Here is an 18,189-nt window from a genome sequence, read left to right on the forward strand (position 1 = left end):
TGCTGTAGGACTTTAGTGCATTGCAATAGTCTCCCATGCTTTTGACTGTATGCTGGCATTTTCAAATAATAAATTTAATTGTTTGGCAATTGTTCAGGTCCGCAGTGTTGTCCATGTCCCATAACGAGTTGAATTACAAGTCAGCTTCAGCTTGAGCTGCAATAAATCTTGGCAGACCAGAAAATGCAATAAATTTATCGTCGAGTCAAGTCGAGCTGAATGTAATTGAAGACACTGCTTGTAAAAGTTTGAATTTCGCCCAAAATTAGTAACAACAAATCCTGATTTGTTGCGTCAATTTGCGGCTACTTAAGTTGGCCAAAACTTCAAGATGCTTAAGCAGCAAAGCAAATTGAATATCTTCTTTCCACAATTTTGCCATGACAACTGTGGCAAACAGAAGATGACGGGCTCCCATTCAAGAATTTGCAAACCTTTTGTCTGTGTATGTGTGTTTTGTGTATGTAAGTGTGTGTGTGTGTGAGTGTGTGTGAGTGTGGCATAGATCAAAACGTTAAAATGGTTATAGTACTAAACTGTGGCGTTTTCGGCCTCCTTCCCACATTTACATCCTTCAGCGATGATCAAGATAATGGATATTCAGGCAAATAGGCAGACCTCCAGACAAGACCATGTTGCCATTCATGCCAAGTGCCAACAAAGTCAAGCAAACAAAAACCCCACAGATATTTGTGTGCCACACACACACACTCTAATACACACCCAGATACACGCTTTCCCACACACTCGTATAGTAAAACGCTTTCCTCTTTTTTCACTCTTTCGAAATACGTTTGGGTCAGAAACTTTTGAAATACCTAATCCCCATGGATGAGAGGCAGCATCTGAGCAGCTTTAAGCACACAGTCACGATAGTGATACGCCGCTGTTGCTAACTCGATGATAGGTGCTGGTGCAGTGGGGGATAGGAGGCAGCGAAAAAGGGATATACTCTGCACAGGCTTATGAATTTGGCACGGGCGAGTCGAGTGCTCGCTCGGTTGCCCTCTGTCATGATTAGACCTACTCTAACTTACACACTCGCTCAGGATACAGCTAATTTTTCATACAACTTCTTGATTAGAAATACCAGTGCAGCTATGTATTTTCTTCGAGTATTTTTTTTTTTTTTTGTAGACTTTATGTTCCTGCAAGCTAATGATCAAATATTTATTGCTATATTAACCAAATTTTGTGGTGATGTTTGATTTATTGCTGGCTGCCTCTATGTTTTTATTAAAACATCGACATATTTTGATTAAGCTGTTAAGCAACTTACACCACTTATTTTCTTTAGCTACGTGTTTTTAATTTGACTTCATTAAGCTCACTCAGTATCAAACAAAAAGTTTTATACAAAATGCATTTCATTCTAGTTTTTCCTTAAACTTGTAATGAAACTTTGTAAATTTATGATAAAGTTTTATTGATAATAGGTAGCGCTTCTCACAATTTTTATAAACGGCTTTTTATTGGCAAGCATCGTAATTTCAGCTTAATAATTATATTTCTATGTCAAATGAGGAGTTGCCATTCTATTAATGCAGGTGACGAATCATAAATGACAATTAAACTTCATAATTGGGTTATGCACATTAAGAATGGATTGTCTTGAGGGTATTTGGTATTCGGTTGCTCAAAACAACTGCTTGTATTTTCTAATTTTTTATGTGTATTTTTTGTTCGTTTTAATCTTGATTTGCTCGTTCGACTTTAAAGGGCTTGTCATAACCGAGTCTATAATGTGAAGCATTTAAGTCGATCCTTAAGAGGCGCACACAATCTGGCAAATGTTACAGATGTGCGAGTTGAAGGAGCGACTTACTTACTCTCCTACACTTACTCTACATATTGGGCCAGCGAAGTTCTATTAATAGCAAATTGGTTGAGTTCTCACACACACACAAACTCACTTGCAAACTGAAATGGATATGCCATAAATTGAGTTTGACAGTAAATCCTTTAAAGAGAATCCCATCGCGAAGCATTTATGACAAAGGACAAACGCTCCACTCCGTGTTTATGTAGGTCAAAATGTCAATGCCTCACCCCCGTTTTCTGTTTTGAAAGTGCATTTTGACTGAGGACTAAGTAAAATTTCATGTATTTCTGGTTGTTGAGAAGTTATTTAATGTTTCTGGCCAACTGATTTCAGCTTTTTAGTTCGTATGAGGCAAAGCCAAAAACATGGCTAAGCTTTCTTAATAGTCATGGCTACCTTCAGAGCTGCGAAACTTTTTAGACCCCAGCTCTCGTAATTGAAAAGGATTTACTTGTCTTCGCCATAAATGAGCTCAGCTCATTTGCATAGCGACAGGCCAGAAAGTGTCAGCGGGATTTGCAGATGTGATAAAGGAAATCAATTTCGTAAATTCCCAACTATTTGGACCGAAAGAAAGATCGAAGAGCCACATGAAAGTGTTTTGGCTCTAAACCGAGGTAGATAATTGAATACATACATAGACAGAGTATATATATATATATATATATATATATATATATATATATATATATATATATATATATCTATATATATATATAGGAGTTGGCTATAACTTTTCATTGTCGCTGCTTTGTTAGCGTTTCGGTAGCAGACACTAAAAATTAACGACACCATTTCGCTTCGGACAAAGTTTGCGTTGCGGGCGAACAGCCGCAGATAAAGCCAAAACAACAAACTGGCTACAAGCGCGAAAGCTGGCTAAAATCGATAAGGGGCAGAGAGGTGGGCAGGCGGACAAACTGTCGGCCAGTCGACGGGTCACGTCAAAGTAAAAGCATATAAATCACGAAATCTTGTAGCGGCAGCGGACAGCGAATAGGACGGAGTCGCTTGAGGTGAGCCCTTGACCAAAGGACAACGATGTATTGGTATGAGTGTATGTGGGTGTATGTGTGTGTGTGTGTGTGTGTGTGTGTGTTGTTCAAATCGAAGGCAGCGTCAAGTTATCAAATGATTTATTTACGAGCCCGCTAGGCAAACAAACAAACCACTATGACGAGAGAGATGGCAACCAGGGTCAAGACAATTTGCAGCAACGACAACGCTTGCCAAATGTCAACTACATACAGAAAAAAAAAACCCAATTCTATTTGGAAAATGAACATATTTTTAGGTTTCAACAGAAGCTCATCACAGTGAATGTTTAAGACGGAAGTTTTCATACTTTCGTTTCCTAAAATTCAAAAGTATATCATTTGTAATGTGCTTATGAGGTACACAGAATTCTTAAGTTATACTTTGATTAATAATTCCCTATATAGACATTTATAGAGCTCATAAAATTATATCATTTAATTTGAAAAAAATTGGGCAACAAAGCGAATTTGACAGCAATCAGCTTTTTTTCGATTCAGAACAAGTATTTCTAATTTGAATGAATTAATATCCAAAGAGTTAAAAAGTATTTTTGGTGTTTTTCACATAAGATCGATTTTTATTCATTTTAAGCTTGAACTTTGTTTTGAGTGTAAAGTGTAGGGCAACGCCGTGAACAAGTTCGACATTGTTGAGCTCTGGCAACCTCTCGAGGCGTTCTTCTCGACTCAAGACACATTTGCACAGTGACAAGTAACAAGAATTATAGCCAAAGGCGTACGCCTAGCTGACAATGGGCGTGTCAGTCCTAAGACCTGAAGTATTTCACTTTTGGGTTGCTGCTTTAAGCTGAGCTTCGGTCACATCGATGTTATTGGTGGGGCTTGTCAATAGAGAAGACAGTCGGAGTCAATGCGAAATTGATATCCTTGCTGGTGTGGCAGCTGCTGCCTATTTGAAATATTTATGAAAAGAAATTTAATCATTTTAAAAGCCCATTCAAAATTGACACAACACAAGCACAATTGTTGCTCTAGCCAACACACACACACACACACACACACTGGGCCAAGTCAACAGAGGACTTTTGTCATGGCTTTGCCCGTGCTTACAGATTTACGACTCCTTTGGCCTCACCTAAGCAGTACCAACGACAGTTCAACAGGGCGTGCCTCCGTTCCTAGTTCGTTCATTGCGTTGGCAACACATGCCCAAATTTTAGAGAAGGGCGCATATCGTGTTTTCGCAGCGTGACACGTTGGTATTGATGGAGGACCGAAATGAAAGTCAAACCAAGTAAATTAAATTAGTTTAAAGTGTGTGTGTTTTTGTTTTAAATTGAAGTTTGAAATTATTAGAGAAGCTCAAAGAAGATATTCATTTAATGTATTCATTTTATTTATTATGTTTAACTAACAATACTATTATTAGAAAAACGAAATCAAATTAAATTAGTTAAAATTGAACAATTTAGAGCGGATCCAGGAAGAAGCTAAATTAATACATGAAAAGAAGAAAAATTAGATAAAGTCTTTTTAAATTTGGGATGCTTATTAGATTAGTAAACTCATATTTGGTTAAAATATTAAAAATATTATTCTGAGAATAAATTCTTGTACATAGTCAGAACAGGTATAGTTAATCTTAGAGTGAAGTTATTTATAAATTTTACAATGATCATCAAGAAGTGATCCGATTTGTATTAAGAGCAGTCTTGTTTGAGGTTGTTTGTTAAGCCTCTTAGCGCTCTCAAAAGACAACGCAATAAACTATGCTATGCTTATTGGCATAGCCAAAAAAATAAGTGGAAGACAAGGAAAAACAACAACTGCGTCTCGTTTATGAATCCAAAGTGAACACTTAAGAATCTACGTCCTGAGTTAGCTACCTGCTCGCACCGTATTAATTCATTTAGCTACCGAGCTGTTGTGGCCTCAACAGCCTCAAATTGAAAAAGTAATTCAGAGCTCGGCATCGTTTTAAACCACAAGCCACCGCGAGGCAGCAGCCATATGCCACGCTCACAATTGGAGCGGGGAGGGAGAATTAGCCAGGGGAAAGGTGAAGCTACCGCAATTTTGAGCAGCAACCACAGAAATTTATGTTTTTAGTGTGCTGACAAAAAGAGGGTAGAGAGTGTGAGAGGTCTGCGGATGGAGGTGCGAGTTGAGTGCGCGCACATACAATAATTTTCAATTTAAAGGTAATTTTAACCCAACTCGTACACACACACACACACACACACACACACACATATCCCCACTCATGCACACATACGTAATATGCACAGATACTGGCATGTGTAGAGGACAAAGCCGCCATCAGACCAAGAGCCAGCAACATTTTGGCCATAATTTAACTTACAACAACTTTCAATGTTTGCCGTAGGCAGAGTCACCCAGCTGAAATTACAAAAACATATACACAGCTACTCACACACACACACACACACACACGCACACACACACACACACACATACACGCACACACACACACTCGCTCACACACACACACATCCCTGCTAGCTAGCAACTTAAGTGGATTTAGCCATAAAATGGCTATGTGCGCCACAACGCGACGCCAAAATAACAGCAAAGTTAAATGCAGTTGATGCTTTAGTTGTTACCTTTTAGTGTAAGTGTATGTCTGTGTGTGTGTGTGTATGTGATTTTTTTTTGTTTTGCTTGTGTGTGTTGAGAAGTAGCCAGCAACCCGACATTCAACTGGCCAAACGGTTAGCTGTTTGTTAGTGGGTCTGGCTTGCCGCTTGCTTTTGGAGAGATTTTAGCCGTAACCGCAATTCATATTTCACATTGCTTATGGCCATAAAAGGCGGCGGGCAAGACCAGCTTATTGCCAAGAGTGGCGTAAGAAAATTACGCAAAAAGGTACGGCTGACAAGCATGAAGAGTACAAAAAGGGGCAGGCTCGTGGTGTAAGTTATAATGGGGAGGGGCGGGGGTGGCTAACTTCACTTGACTTTTGCAGCATTTTGCGTTTCGTAGACGCCACGCGATTCGCTGTTGGTGGTGCAAAGGTGCTGCAAAGTGTTTGCAAAGCAATTTCCGTTTCCTGCTTAGCTACGACTGGCAGCCGCTGGTGCAACGTTGCGTCGTATGTCAAATAGTTACCGCGGGAAAGGGGAGTGTGTGGCTTAAACAGGGTAGATGGAGGAATGTGTAAAATAAAAGGTTTCAGCTCGTTGGAATTGCGGCACTCATTTTGTTGCCGCACGCGACGGCGCACTAAATTAAATGCTAAACAAAACGGAGCCAGTAATAAAAGCTCTAGTCGAGAGTGCTCGAATGGATTTATCCAGTACCCAAAAATCAACAGAACATTTCTTCAAATAGAGAACGTGACGCAATTTCAAAATAAAATTGATACCTTAAAAAATTGCCTTTAATTAAAAAAAAAAAAAATACTGTCTAAGATTAATTTGCGCATGCAGATAGACAGATAGTCGTGGTTGTATAATCCTCAGCCACTCTGAGGTATGCTACATGCCACAACTCAATATTACAATTTTTACTCTCTTTTAATGGGGTTCAAGCTATACAAGCAGTTTCACAGATTTGCTGTCATATGCGGCCAACGAATTCGACATGCAACAAGATGAAAAAGTGGGCTTTGCCACAAACGTCTGCGTGCAAATGGCTCAAGCTATGCCCACCGCCGCTATCCACAGGCTGTATATGAAGCCAGCATTTCAATCAATGAGCCAACATCGAGTCGAGAATAGCGCACAAGATAAACACACCGAACTGAAGCATTTAGATTGCAGTTGAATTTGCAAAAAGAAAAATGACTCACGCATACAGCTGTCACAACATCACTGCCACTCCGCACTACTCGACACCCTGCCACATTTACGTTGCAATCTGAAGACACAGCCACAATTTCGACATAGTCAAAAGCAAACACAACGCTCCGATAACATTGGTCTGCTGCCGAAACACTATGGGGAAATGGAGCGATTCACATAACGAATTATTTTTTATGCGCTACCCGTTAAAAAGAAGCAGAAGCAGAGGAAGCAGAGGAAGCTGAAGAAGAAGAAGAAGCGCACATCAAATTGCCAAAGTGCAGTCGGGCTTAACGCAGGCAGGCATGCTGATAGTGAATGAAGGGAGTTGCGGGTTGGGGGTACCGACGAGGTTTTATAGTGTGAGCTATGACTCAACACAAATATGTACACGAATATAATTTTTGCTTTTCAGCAAAGTCGATAAATCGTTTTGCTTTGCATCGATTCAGGCGCCCAAAGGAGCCAAAGATGGCTGACGAACGGCGGGATAGGATTGACAGTGAGTGTGTGTGTGAGTGTGTGTGAGTGTGTGTGAGTGTGTGTGAGTGTGTATGCAGCAGCTGACGCTGCATCGATCAATGAAGTTGTATACCCTTTGAGTGGTTGTTTGACTTTTATATGCGAAATAAGTGCTGCATTAAAATAAATTGTAGAAAATAAGTAAGAAATAGCTTAAAGTCAAAATTACAATTTATGGCCACAACATTTGAAAAGGAATTTATAAATTAAGATTTAGTATTTACGTAGCAAACATAAATATAAATTATACACAAATACAATGAATTGATCGAAAATAATCGAAATTGTATATAGTATATATCATCTTGCAAGACATTTTAACCAAAGTTGTTTATAATTAATGTTTCTAGCATCGCTTTGGTATTATAAAATTAAACTATTTAGCTGCATGAAATTTATATTATTTCCATTTATTATGCGGCTAAGAATATTGGATAGTGCAAGGGTATTAATCGTTCGGCAAACTCGAGTAAAATGTTTGTTTTGCCGTTTGCCCTGGTTTCGCCATCTTAATGGTGCACGTGTTGTATTTGTGTTGCGATGTGTCTGCAGCTATTGACAGCGCAGCTAATCAAAACTTAATCAGCAACATCAAAAGGTCGTTTGCTCAAAGTTCTAGCCAGAAATCTATGGAACATCCATTCGGTTGAGCCACCTGCTACAGCAGCAGCTGCACAACCCCAACATAACCCTCGTCAGTGGGGCAAGTGTTGTTGTGGGTTGGGTTCGCATTTCAAACAAAAGCAGACAGCAAGAAAACAGTCAGAAAAAAGCCATAGTTAATGTCAGGCGCAGTGAAAATAGTCATCGTATCGCAGTGAGTTTTCCATATACATACAGTTAATTTGATTATACTATGCCGGAACAAAAGTAATCATAATAATCCGAAAATAATAATGAAAACGGAAAACAGCAAACAACAAACAACACGAAGGCAAACAAAAAACCATTAACTCATAACTATTAACAACAACTACGCCTGTTAAAGTAACAACAATAGCAGCAGCAACAGCAACAGCAACAGCAACAGCAACAACAACAACAAGAACTACAACAACAATAAGCCACTACAGCTCGTAAACAACAACGAAACTTATAATGGACACATGTACACGGCACTCACACACTGACACCCGACGTTGCTACAAAACCGCATTACTTACATACACACATACACACAGACACCCATATACACACACGCTTACAGCCACAGGCTCATTATCCTTTTTAATAAAGCTTATCAATGACAGAACATGCGAGCTGCCAGCAACAGCAGCTGAGGCAGTTCAGTCCAAAGCAGCTGCCGTCGCCGTTGCCGCCGCAGGGCATCCATATTATCCTGTGAGCCAGGCTGCCTACTCCATCTCCCATCTCCCACCTCCCACTATGCCACTCACCAGACACTATAGTGACAAGAACAACGAACACAACTACAACAACGACAACGACGATGACAACAACTGCGATAACAACAACAACGGCAACGATGAGAACGACAAACAGTAAATTCAAAGGTAATTTATTATAGCGACACCTGTAATTACCATGGGCCATAAAATAATACCCAAATGTTCATTATATGCTTGCTGCATATATTCATGTATATATATTTATATATATATATATATATATATATATATATATATATATATATATTTACTTAGTTATACAGGCCCTGCTCATGCATATAACACATTTCGATTTCGCCGTTGTTGATATTTTGGTTAAGTTATTTGCCTGCTCGGATTCGCCATTCACCCAGTTGGCATCTATTGGGGGAGAACTGGAAGAGCTGTGACATCAGGACAGATTTTAACAGCTTTGTGGCACCTTTTTCAATTTAATCACTTATACGTCACTCAGTGACAGCAATGTGTAGTCTATGAATAATTGACAGGGCTTTAATCAATAGTTGTTTTTTTTTTATCATACATACAATATTCACTATTGTTAAAAACTGTATCATCAATCATCAGAACTTTAAACATTAAGCATTTTAGTTGAATATATTACATAAAATGTCAACTTTGGCATTTTAAAGATTTTCAATCTAGTTCTGTTCTGGAGATCTACATGTCTACAAAATATTAAATATATTTGCAATTTTGTTCTAATAGCACAAACTTAAATTCTTCCGATAATTTTACTTCAAAACAGACGACCCTATTAAGTTTAGCACTTGAATTTATAAAAAAAATATCATTAGAAAACTGATTTTTGTTTGTTAATTGGGAAAATGCCGGAAATTCGAATGAAAATCTGCTTAAAAAAGATTCATTCAGAATAAGAGTAAATAGATATGTAATAGTGTATGGCTAAAGTGTTCTTTGAAACTATTTGTTCAAATTGGACAGCTCGTAATTTAATTTATTAATTATTTGTGCTATTTCTACAGCTGTACAGGGTATCCACTAGTCGATCACTTTTATGTCAGTCCACAATTACTTTTGCAACTACAAATTTTACAGCCACACAGAGCATAGTTGGCAAGGGCACAAAAACGGTCTAAATGAAATTGCCACCTTTAATTGCTTGGGCCAACTTTGTTTGTTGGCGCTTTAGCTATTTTCCAGCTACCTCACACACACACACACATATATATACACACACACACACACACACACACACACACACACACAACAGACAAGCGAACAACTTTTTTTGCCCCGGCAGCACTTTTAATCTTGTTGGGACACACACACACACACACACACAACACACGTACAGTAACGTGTAAACAGTGCTAACACAAGTGTCGCTTACATATTTTATATTTATGCTCATGTAGCTGTCCGTTCGTCCCACTAACTGACTGTAGTCACTGCCCCCCGTTCGTGACTGGAAGGTATTTTGTGGTCGACAACAGCGGCATGAAACTACTACAAACAACTAAAACAACAAGCATTACAAATATAGCTGCTGCTCTTGTTGTTGCTGTTGTTGTTGTTGTTAATGTTGTTACCGACAAACACACACGCACACACACACGACATTTTCTTTCTTCATTTTTTCTTCGGCGTATCCTGCCTCAATCCACAGCGTTGATTGATGTGCTTTTGCTTTTGCTTTTGCTGGTGCTTGGCGCGGTTTCTAGTTTTATTGCCCGGTTGCTTTTTGTTTCTCCTTTTTGCGCTGCTCGCGTCGCCTTTGTCGTTGTCTTTGGCGTGGCTTTGTTTATGGTTTAGTTGATGAGTTGTCGCAGTCGCAATCGCAGTCGCAGTCGCATTCGTCGTCGCTGGAGTTATCCTGGGTGCTCTCTCGCACGTGTGCCGTTTTATCTGTTCTGACACATGTGTTGTGTTGTTGTTCCCATTCTCTTTTTGTAATCGCATACGTCAAAAGTATGCTCTTTTCCTTTGAAATGACAAGGCACCGGATGTTTTATATGTCACGCTGACATTGCATGTCCTGCATCAAGCTGTGTACTGCTCCACGGAGGACAACTGTGATATCTCTTAAATTTTGAATTCAATATTCAAATGAAACGCAAGTGGAACAGATTTAGCAGCTGTGCTACATTTGAATTCAATTCAGGAGAGATGCTCCTACCTACGACTGTCCTCAGTTTGTCCTGTTTTTTACATACACATGCATATCTTTTTAATTAAACTAAAACGTGCCGCTGTCCACTGAGCCTAAGACTCTCAAATAGAGGTCACTAGGGTTAACGAACAGCTATTCGTCATACACACACACACACACACACACACACACAGAATTACACACACACACTCGTTAGTAAAAACTACTGACACACTAATCCGATTAGTTTGGCTGACATTTTCTGCTGGCGAAGTGCAGCGCAAAGGAGCTGAGCAGCGACCTGTGCCTCCTCTGCCTCTCCCATTTCCCACACTCTTCCCCATTCATTTTATTCAAATGTGACAAGCCGAAAAAAAGCAGACACACACAGACACTAACATCAACAACATTGCTCCTCGGCGCACGCAAAACAAAATTGCAATAATTAAAAAAGGAGACACAGCAGCAGAGGCAACGAGGCATATAGAAATACAATTACCAGACTCAAGTACAAATTTGGCCAGTCAGACGAAACGAGTCGCGTGACCGACTTATAAAAATCAACAGTACATCGAGAGTGCTTGGCTTTGAGATATCCTGTTACCCCGTATTATGAGTAACTTTTTTTCTCAAGACCATTTCAAATAATTTCAATTCAATTCAGAGAAACTGAACATAGTCCCAAAAATATGAATCCATTAAGAAGATAAATGCTGAGACCTGTTTTGTGATTATAAATTTAGCAGCTTATCATGTATATCATCAAATTTGCAGTTTGTAACTTACAAATTATTTCGTCCTGTTAAATTATTTTTTATTAAATTCTTGCATCTATTCATAATTATACAAACAAATATATTTGCCAAAGATTTTTATAAATTTGTTCATTGAAAGTGTATCCCTTAACCAACAATTAAAGTGCTGATAAAGAATGCATGTACTTCATTGATGTCGTCTTCAAAATCTAGGGTATAAAATATATAACTTTTTTGGGGGCTTACCGTCAGTCGTTGTGTTTTCGCTTGCACTAATTTCAGCTACTCGCTAACCAAATGGCCCCACTACTAAAGGATCCGCGTCAAGGATAATTCTTCAGCAGTTGAAAACTTAAAACTGCAAAGTGTGGACATGAACTGCATGTCACATGCGGCGCAATGTCCTCAGAATGCCTGCAATTTGAAACAGAGTGTTTGGGCACTCCGCGCATGCCTCGAATGTCCTTTTTTATTAGCGTATTTAAAATGTGATTGTCGACTGTGGGTAAAATCGTCCCTTGTCTGAGACATTGAGCTTGGGCGCAGTTTCGGCATTTTTATCACATAATATTTTATTTTAACGGCAATAAAGCGTAATTTAATGACCCCATAAAACGAAAATACATTAAGGGCAACGGCCCACCTGACTACCGAAAAATAGGCTGCCTGCCAGCCTAGCCATCTGTCAGCGTAGCTCATTCTGTTGCCAAATTAAATGTGCTGAGGCTGTGAGCCGAGATTTGCTTCTGCTGCTGCTTTTATTGTGACAGGATTAGCGCTTGTGGCATTTATTAAGCGCATCAACTTTTGCCGCTTCTAGAATCCTTGCTGTCGCGCATATTACACATACGCCCCATATTTTGCTTAGCAATTGGTGCCAGCCACTTTTCTATTGTCTCCACTGTCTCTGCTGTATCTGCCCCTCTTCGTCTCTCTCTCTCTCTCTCTCTCTTTCTCTTTCTCTCTTTTTCTGTCTCGGATTCAGTGCCTGACTCTTACTATTTATTCGCTGTCTTTTCTACATAACATGACATTGACTTTTATTTAAATGATTTTCACTACGACTGCCTTCACTTGGTCTTGCTGGTTGGCTGTTTTCTTTCTGGCAGCCGCCTAGCTGTCCTGCTTTACAGTAGTATCCTTGAATGGCAATAGACTGCCATATGTCGCTGTTCTATTCCTTAGTGGTCGTTTGCTTGTGCTTTTGTTGCCTGCCACGAGTTACGACTGCTTTTGCCATTGCACCAAACCAAAGGCCAAAAAGTTTTTTCTCTGGCAAAAACACCAGAATATAATATCAAACCAGCTTTTACAATTCAAATTTTAAATTTTCAGTATATATTTTATAGAAAATGTAATAAACTGTTATTAGTCATATAAATTAAGAATTCAACAAACCATTGAAATGTAAGCCAAAAATATACATGTTTATTAAGTTGGGTATTTGATTTGCTCTAAAAAGGCTTAAAATCAATTTATTTTTATTTATTTATATTTATTTAGTGCAAGTATTTTATTCACTAGCCAAAATAATAATTGTAAAAACTGAAAAGAGTGAACAGTCAAATAAGATCCGTTTATTAATGGATTCGTAGTCATTGACTCCATAAATTCTAATTGAATCATAAAAAGTTAAAAGTCGATACTTTCGCACATGCTGCTAAACTTTGTTAGCCACATCAAACAAAATAAAAAGGGGTTGCTTCACACACAGATTCTACGCAATGAAAAAAGTCAACAAAACAGACCCAACACAATTTCAAACTATTTAAACTCAAATTGCAAAAAGAGAAAAAGAAAAATTTAGCACGAACTTCAAGTCGAAGAAATATTCAAAGCTAGTCACAACATTTTCCTTTAAGGTAGAAAATTTAAGGCAACATCAGGATTTAACAGCAGTAATCTGTAGAATTGCTACGATGTATTGTGAATATACAAAAAGTAAATTTGTTTAAAAAGCATATTTAGAAAGATACTTTTGTGAGAAAATGTGTATAGTTTCCCCACAGTACACTCTACTGCAGCTGCAGCTTTGCCATTCCTTTTCAGCTGCTTGTTTTCGTCTGGCAGCAGACATTTTATTTATTACTGTTATTGTTGTTGTTGCTTCTGTTGTCTGTTGTCTGTTGCTTTGTTGAATGCAACTTGTAATAAATATTACAGACGCTGCTCCTTGGCTCGCGTCGAATGCTATAAATATTTGTTAGCCTTTCACTTTACCATTGCCGATTTGTGATATTTGCTGGAAAATATTATCACAGTGCAAGCGCATTTGCATTTGTCAAGGCACACACATAAATATATATGTATATATTTCTATGTACCTATAAATATATAGTACAGCTGAGTAGGGCTTGAAGTTCCATTTATTCAGTTGTCTATGTTTCTGACTACTTGGCTGTCGCCTGATCAAATTGATTGCCTAAATTTTAGCATGTTCTGCCTGCTTCTGGCAGCACTTAACTATGCAACACAACACATTTGTAATGAATTCATATTAATTACTCACTATATGAGCTACACACACAAATACTCGGCAAACATGACAGCTATTTTAATAAACGACAATAAATTTGAACAAAATGCAAAATCGATAGCAAAATTTGCAACAGTTCCAATGCCATTAGGCATATGTAACGAGTGCACAAGCGCTTAAATACATATCAATTTTATATGTGTATGTGTATATATATACTGTTACTCTCTGACTCGTTTGCCCCAAAGCCCCAAATAAGTTTTTAATTAACCCAAATTTAGAAAACTAATAAAATGGCATAATTGCACAACAGCAACAGCATCAAAAACAACAGCGGAATCGAGCCTAAATAATTTAAGAGCAATGTCAAATACATGGAACAACAATAACAACAATAGTTGTTGTTGTGAGTGAGTGTGTGTGTGTGTTTTTTGTGGCTCTCTCCCTGTCTCTATATTTCTCTCCGTCCTTCTCTCTCTCTCTGTCTTTTTGTTTGCTCAACGCACACAATATTACCATTTGCAGCAGTCGGACCACAACAGCAACAACATTGTTATTATGCAATTACAAGTGCACCGACAGTGGCCAGAGAAAGTTAATGCACTGCATGGTAGATATTAAAATATTTTTGACATTTCTGTGCGAACTCTGAACTCAAAAAATTGGGGCATTATTTTTAGCAGCCCCACTTCAGCTGTTTGCATTTTGCATAACAAATCATGTGCAAACAATGTGCGGCACAACTGTGCGTTCAGCTGGAAGCAGCGAGGGTCCAGCTTTTGTAAAGTTAAACAAACAAATATTTACACTTAGGCTGGGAGTAAAGTGAGCAGGATTGAATGGGAGGCGTTGCTGTCGATCAGCTGTTGGGCAACTCTTACAAATTGCTGCTAAAACCGCTTAACTCAAAATTGTACGACCCAAAATCCCCAAGCAAATCAACGCAATGCCCATCAATCAGTAAATGCAGCAATTTGGCAATTCTCTTAACAATTAACTAAAAACCACACACAGAAATATATTTGTATATATATATACATATATGTATATATAAGGAGAAAAGTGCGTGCTATTCTATTAGCCAAGTGGGGACTGCGGCAAACCATTTAGACAATAGTAGTCACCGCCAGTGGCTAAAGTGGTTGGGGCTTTAATGGCAGGCCGAGCTCAAGCATTGTTGTCTTTATCTGGTGGTTTGCCCTTTGGCGCCCTTTTTGAAAGTCATAAACAATTTAAAATGTCATATATTGCGTATACGCGACGTAAATTAAAACGGAGGTGGAAATTATTTCAGCTTGAAGCAGTCGAGAGCCCAACACGCACGAAAAACCAAAGCCCCAAAAACCAAACAGCAAACGGCAAATAACCAACAGAAAAAACAACAATTACGAAGTCTCGAATTGGAGATATTCTGTAACTGTGTACCCAACTATACCTATGTATATATATCTACCCACAAACATGCAAATTTAACTAAAGAAGCACCAGGTAAAAATTGGATATTTTCATTAATAAAGTGTGGATTAAATAATTAATTTATGTATTAATGTATTACAGAAAAAATCACATATATTTTAAGCTAATGAATATTTGTGTGTAATAAATGTAAATATAAATATAGTGCCGCTTTACCAAATTATGTGCAATAATTTAAGTGTACCAAAAAATGTCTTTCCCTAAAATATGCTTCATAAGTTATAAATTATTTGATTAAGAATATCATGCGAACACATTTTCCACTTAATTCAATGAAACAATTAATTTGTTTGTCTCTGCTGGCTGTTAAACACACTTCTGCAACTGTACTACCTTTTCAGCTTATTTTTGATGGGTATAGCTACAGCAGTACGAAGAACATGAATCGGATGTAAAGGCAGACAAAACGCAAAGCTCAAAAGAAACAAGCCATAAAGATGGCAGCACACACACACACACACACACACACACACACATCCAAGTTTACGAGCGCGCCGGCATACGTAACGTTGTTTTTACGGCACCCAAGACTCGGTTTACCCCATCCACCCCAAGCGACGCAGCAGCAGCAGCAGCAGCAGCAGAATGTATAAATGACATGTGGCTGAATGTGTTGTGGGTTGTGTGTTGTGTTTGGGGTGGGGTGGCACTGGGTTGTCAGTGGCCAAGTAATTAAGCAAAGTACAATTTGGTACCATTAAGTAATTTCACTTCATTCATTGACTCCATGACTTTGACTATAACTCCGACTTCAACTACAACTCCAACTGCTACTTTGAGTCTGACTGACGCAGCGATTCACCGTTCTTAGTATCCTCGTTGGTTATTTATTGCTGGAGTGGGTACAGGCGAACTGGACTAGCTGACCAACTAACTAACATGGCATGCTCGCCAGTTCCTGTGGCTGACCACGCTGCGTATGTGTGATGTTAATTTATGTGTGTGTATGAAACACATTTTTCGTTTGCAGTAGCTATTTAAAAAGGATTTCAATGTAAACGCCTTTCTGCCATTCGCTTCTTTATCCCTGCATATTCGAGTTGATTTCGACATATTTCTAACCCTTTCTGCCTTACCTGACAGTCTGCTGTTGGCTTACAATTATTCATAGTGAATGCAGTGTTGAGTGGAATAAAGAGTGCCCCAAATGCTAACAAGTAAAGTGTTCTGTATCTAAGTGCCGGAACTTAGTTCACCTCGGAGTTGTTGTTGCTTGGCTCAGTACGTACATTTAACTCATTTGAATTTCTATTAAATTAAAACATCTAAAATTTATTAGAAAATGCAATTAAAGTTGGCAATTATTTACCTTAAAAGCCACAAGATAACATCGTTATTAATTCAGTCACAAAAATAGGTTCATAAATTTCAATCAACAATTCAACTTTACATACTTTTGGAATTTTTATGAATTGCAAGAAATTTATAAGTTGCAATTTTCTGATCAATTCAGTAGACCCCATTGTCCAGTAAATTGAAAAATTCCTCTTTTGCAATCCGTTTAACATTGTTGTTTAAGGCCTTAATATATTCATTAAACTCCAATTATGATTGTTTATTTTTGTATGCTTTTGCAGTTGCTAGCTGCTGCAATCACCATGAAGTAAAGTGAGCTCTATCTTATACCTGAATTTTAATCTCACTATTTATTTGATTATCTTAAGTGCTACAATAGTTTCTATAAGAGCATTTTAAGATCATTTTGTTTAGCTTAGCTCGACCTCATTATTGCGAAATGCTAAAAGGTGTCCGCAAACACGGAGTCAAGTGCTACACTCGAGAGCAGCTCGACAGGCTAATTCTTAGTTCGCCCATTTGTCCCATGTTGGATTTATTCAAACTAGAGTGCCACAAAAGAACAAGTGAAATCAAAACAATAAAAGCAGCAACAAATGTGTCACCCGGCTTAAGCCAAAGAGCAACCAAAACTGAAATAAAGTTCGTTTGGCTCTTCCTGATTCTTGGCACCACAGTTAAACCAAGGCAGCTTAAAATCCACAACACTCCCATACATGCACACACACACACTCTAAACTTTAGCCAGAGCCACAACACAGACAGTAGTTGCCACAAAAAAAAAAAATGTCAAGTTTGCAACATTTTCACACAAAAGTTGTCGACACAAGAGCATGTTATTGCATGTTGATTAGTGTTTGATTGGGCCTACAATTTGTTAGCTGGTGCAAGAGTGTACCTTATAAGCCAAGTTAAGCCTACATAATAATTAAATACTTTTGAGCAGCTGCTTCTATAAAATAATACTTTATAAATCAAAGGCATAAATAACTCTGGAATGACAACGCAGAAGTTGGCAGCTGCCAAAGTGCTAGATGCGCAAAAGTTAATTTCATTAAAATTCTGCTTACAGTAACTGCAATAAATGTAGAAAGGTCAGCATAAATATTGCAATCGCATATCAAATTAAATTAAATAAAGATGTTTCAAATATATTGCATATATGTAATTTGTGGTTGCAACAATCTCTATGCCTCTATGTCCACTTCGAGTCAAGGGGGTAGTTAAGAGTGAGGGCTAAGCTGATGAATAATGTCGACTGCTTACGTGCTGCAACTGTCTGCTTGACACTGTGTGAACTCAAGGATCTGGTAAAAAGAATTCCTTGCTGGCAACGAAAATAAGGAGGCAACAACAAGAACAGCAGCAACAATTGCTACAGGAAGATGTCGTGATTATAGCAACAGAAAGCTCATACAATACATTTAAAATGTTTTGCAATAAAAGTTTGTTCGTACTGCAATTGTTTTGCGCTAGCGGCTACAGGACTCTCATATGTGCAGCGTGTAAGTGCGTGTGT

General features: G+C 38.3%; 1 protein-coding gene across 2 annotated transcripts in view; it reads left to right on the forward strand.

Annotated features, from left to right (window-relative positions):
• The window catches only part of LOC6568360 (hemicentin-2), a 79,885-nt gene that overhangs the window by 9,978 nt on the left and 51,718 nt on the right, over nucleotides 1-18,189 (forward strand). The gene's annotated exons all lie outside the window — the stretch shown is intronic.

This window comes from Drosophila grimshawi, unplaced genomic scaffold (assembly GCF_018153295.1).
Source record: "Drosophila grimshawi isolate 15287-2541.00 unplaced genomic scaffold, ASM1815329v1 contig_311, whole genome shotgun sequence".
In the NCBI taxonomy this organism is placed as follows: Eukaryota; Metazoa; Arthropoda; class Insecta; order Diptera; family Drosophilidae; genus Drosophila; species Drosophila grimshawi.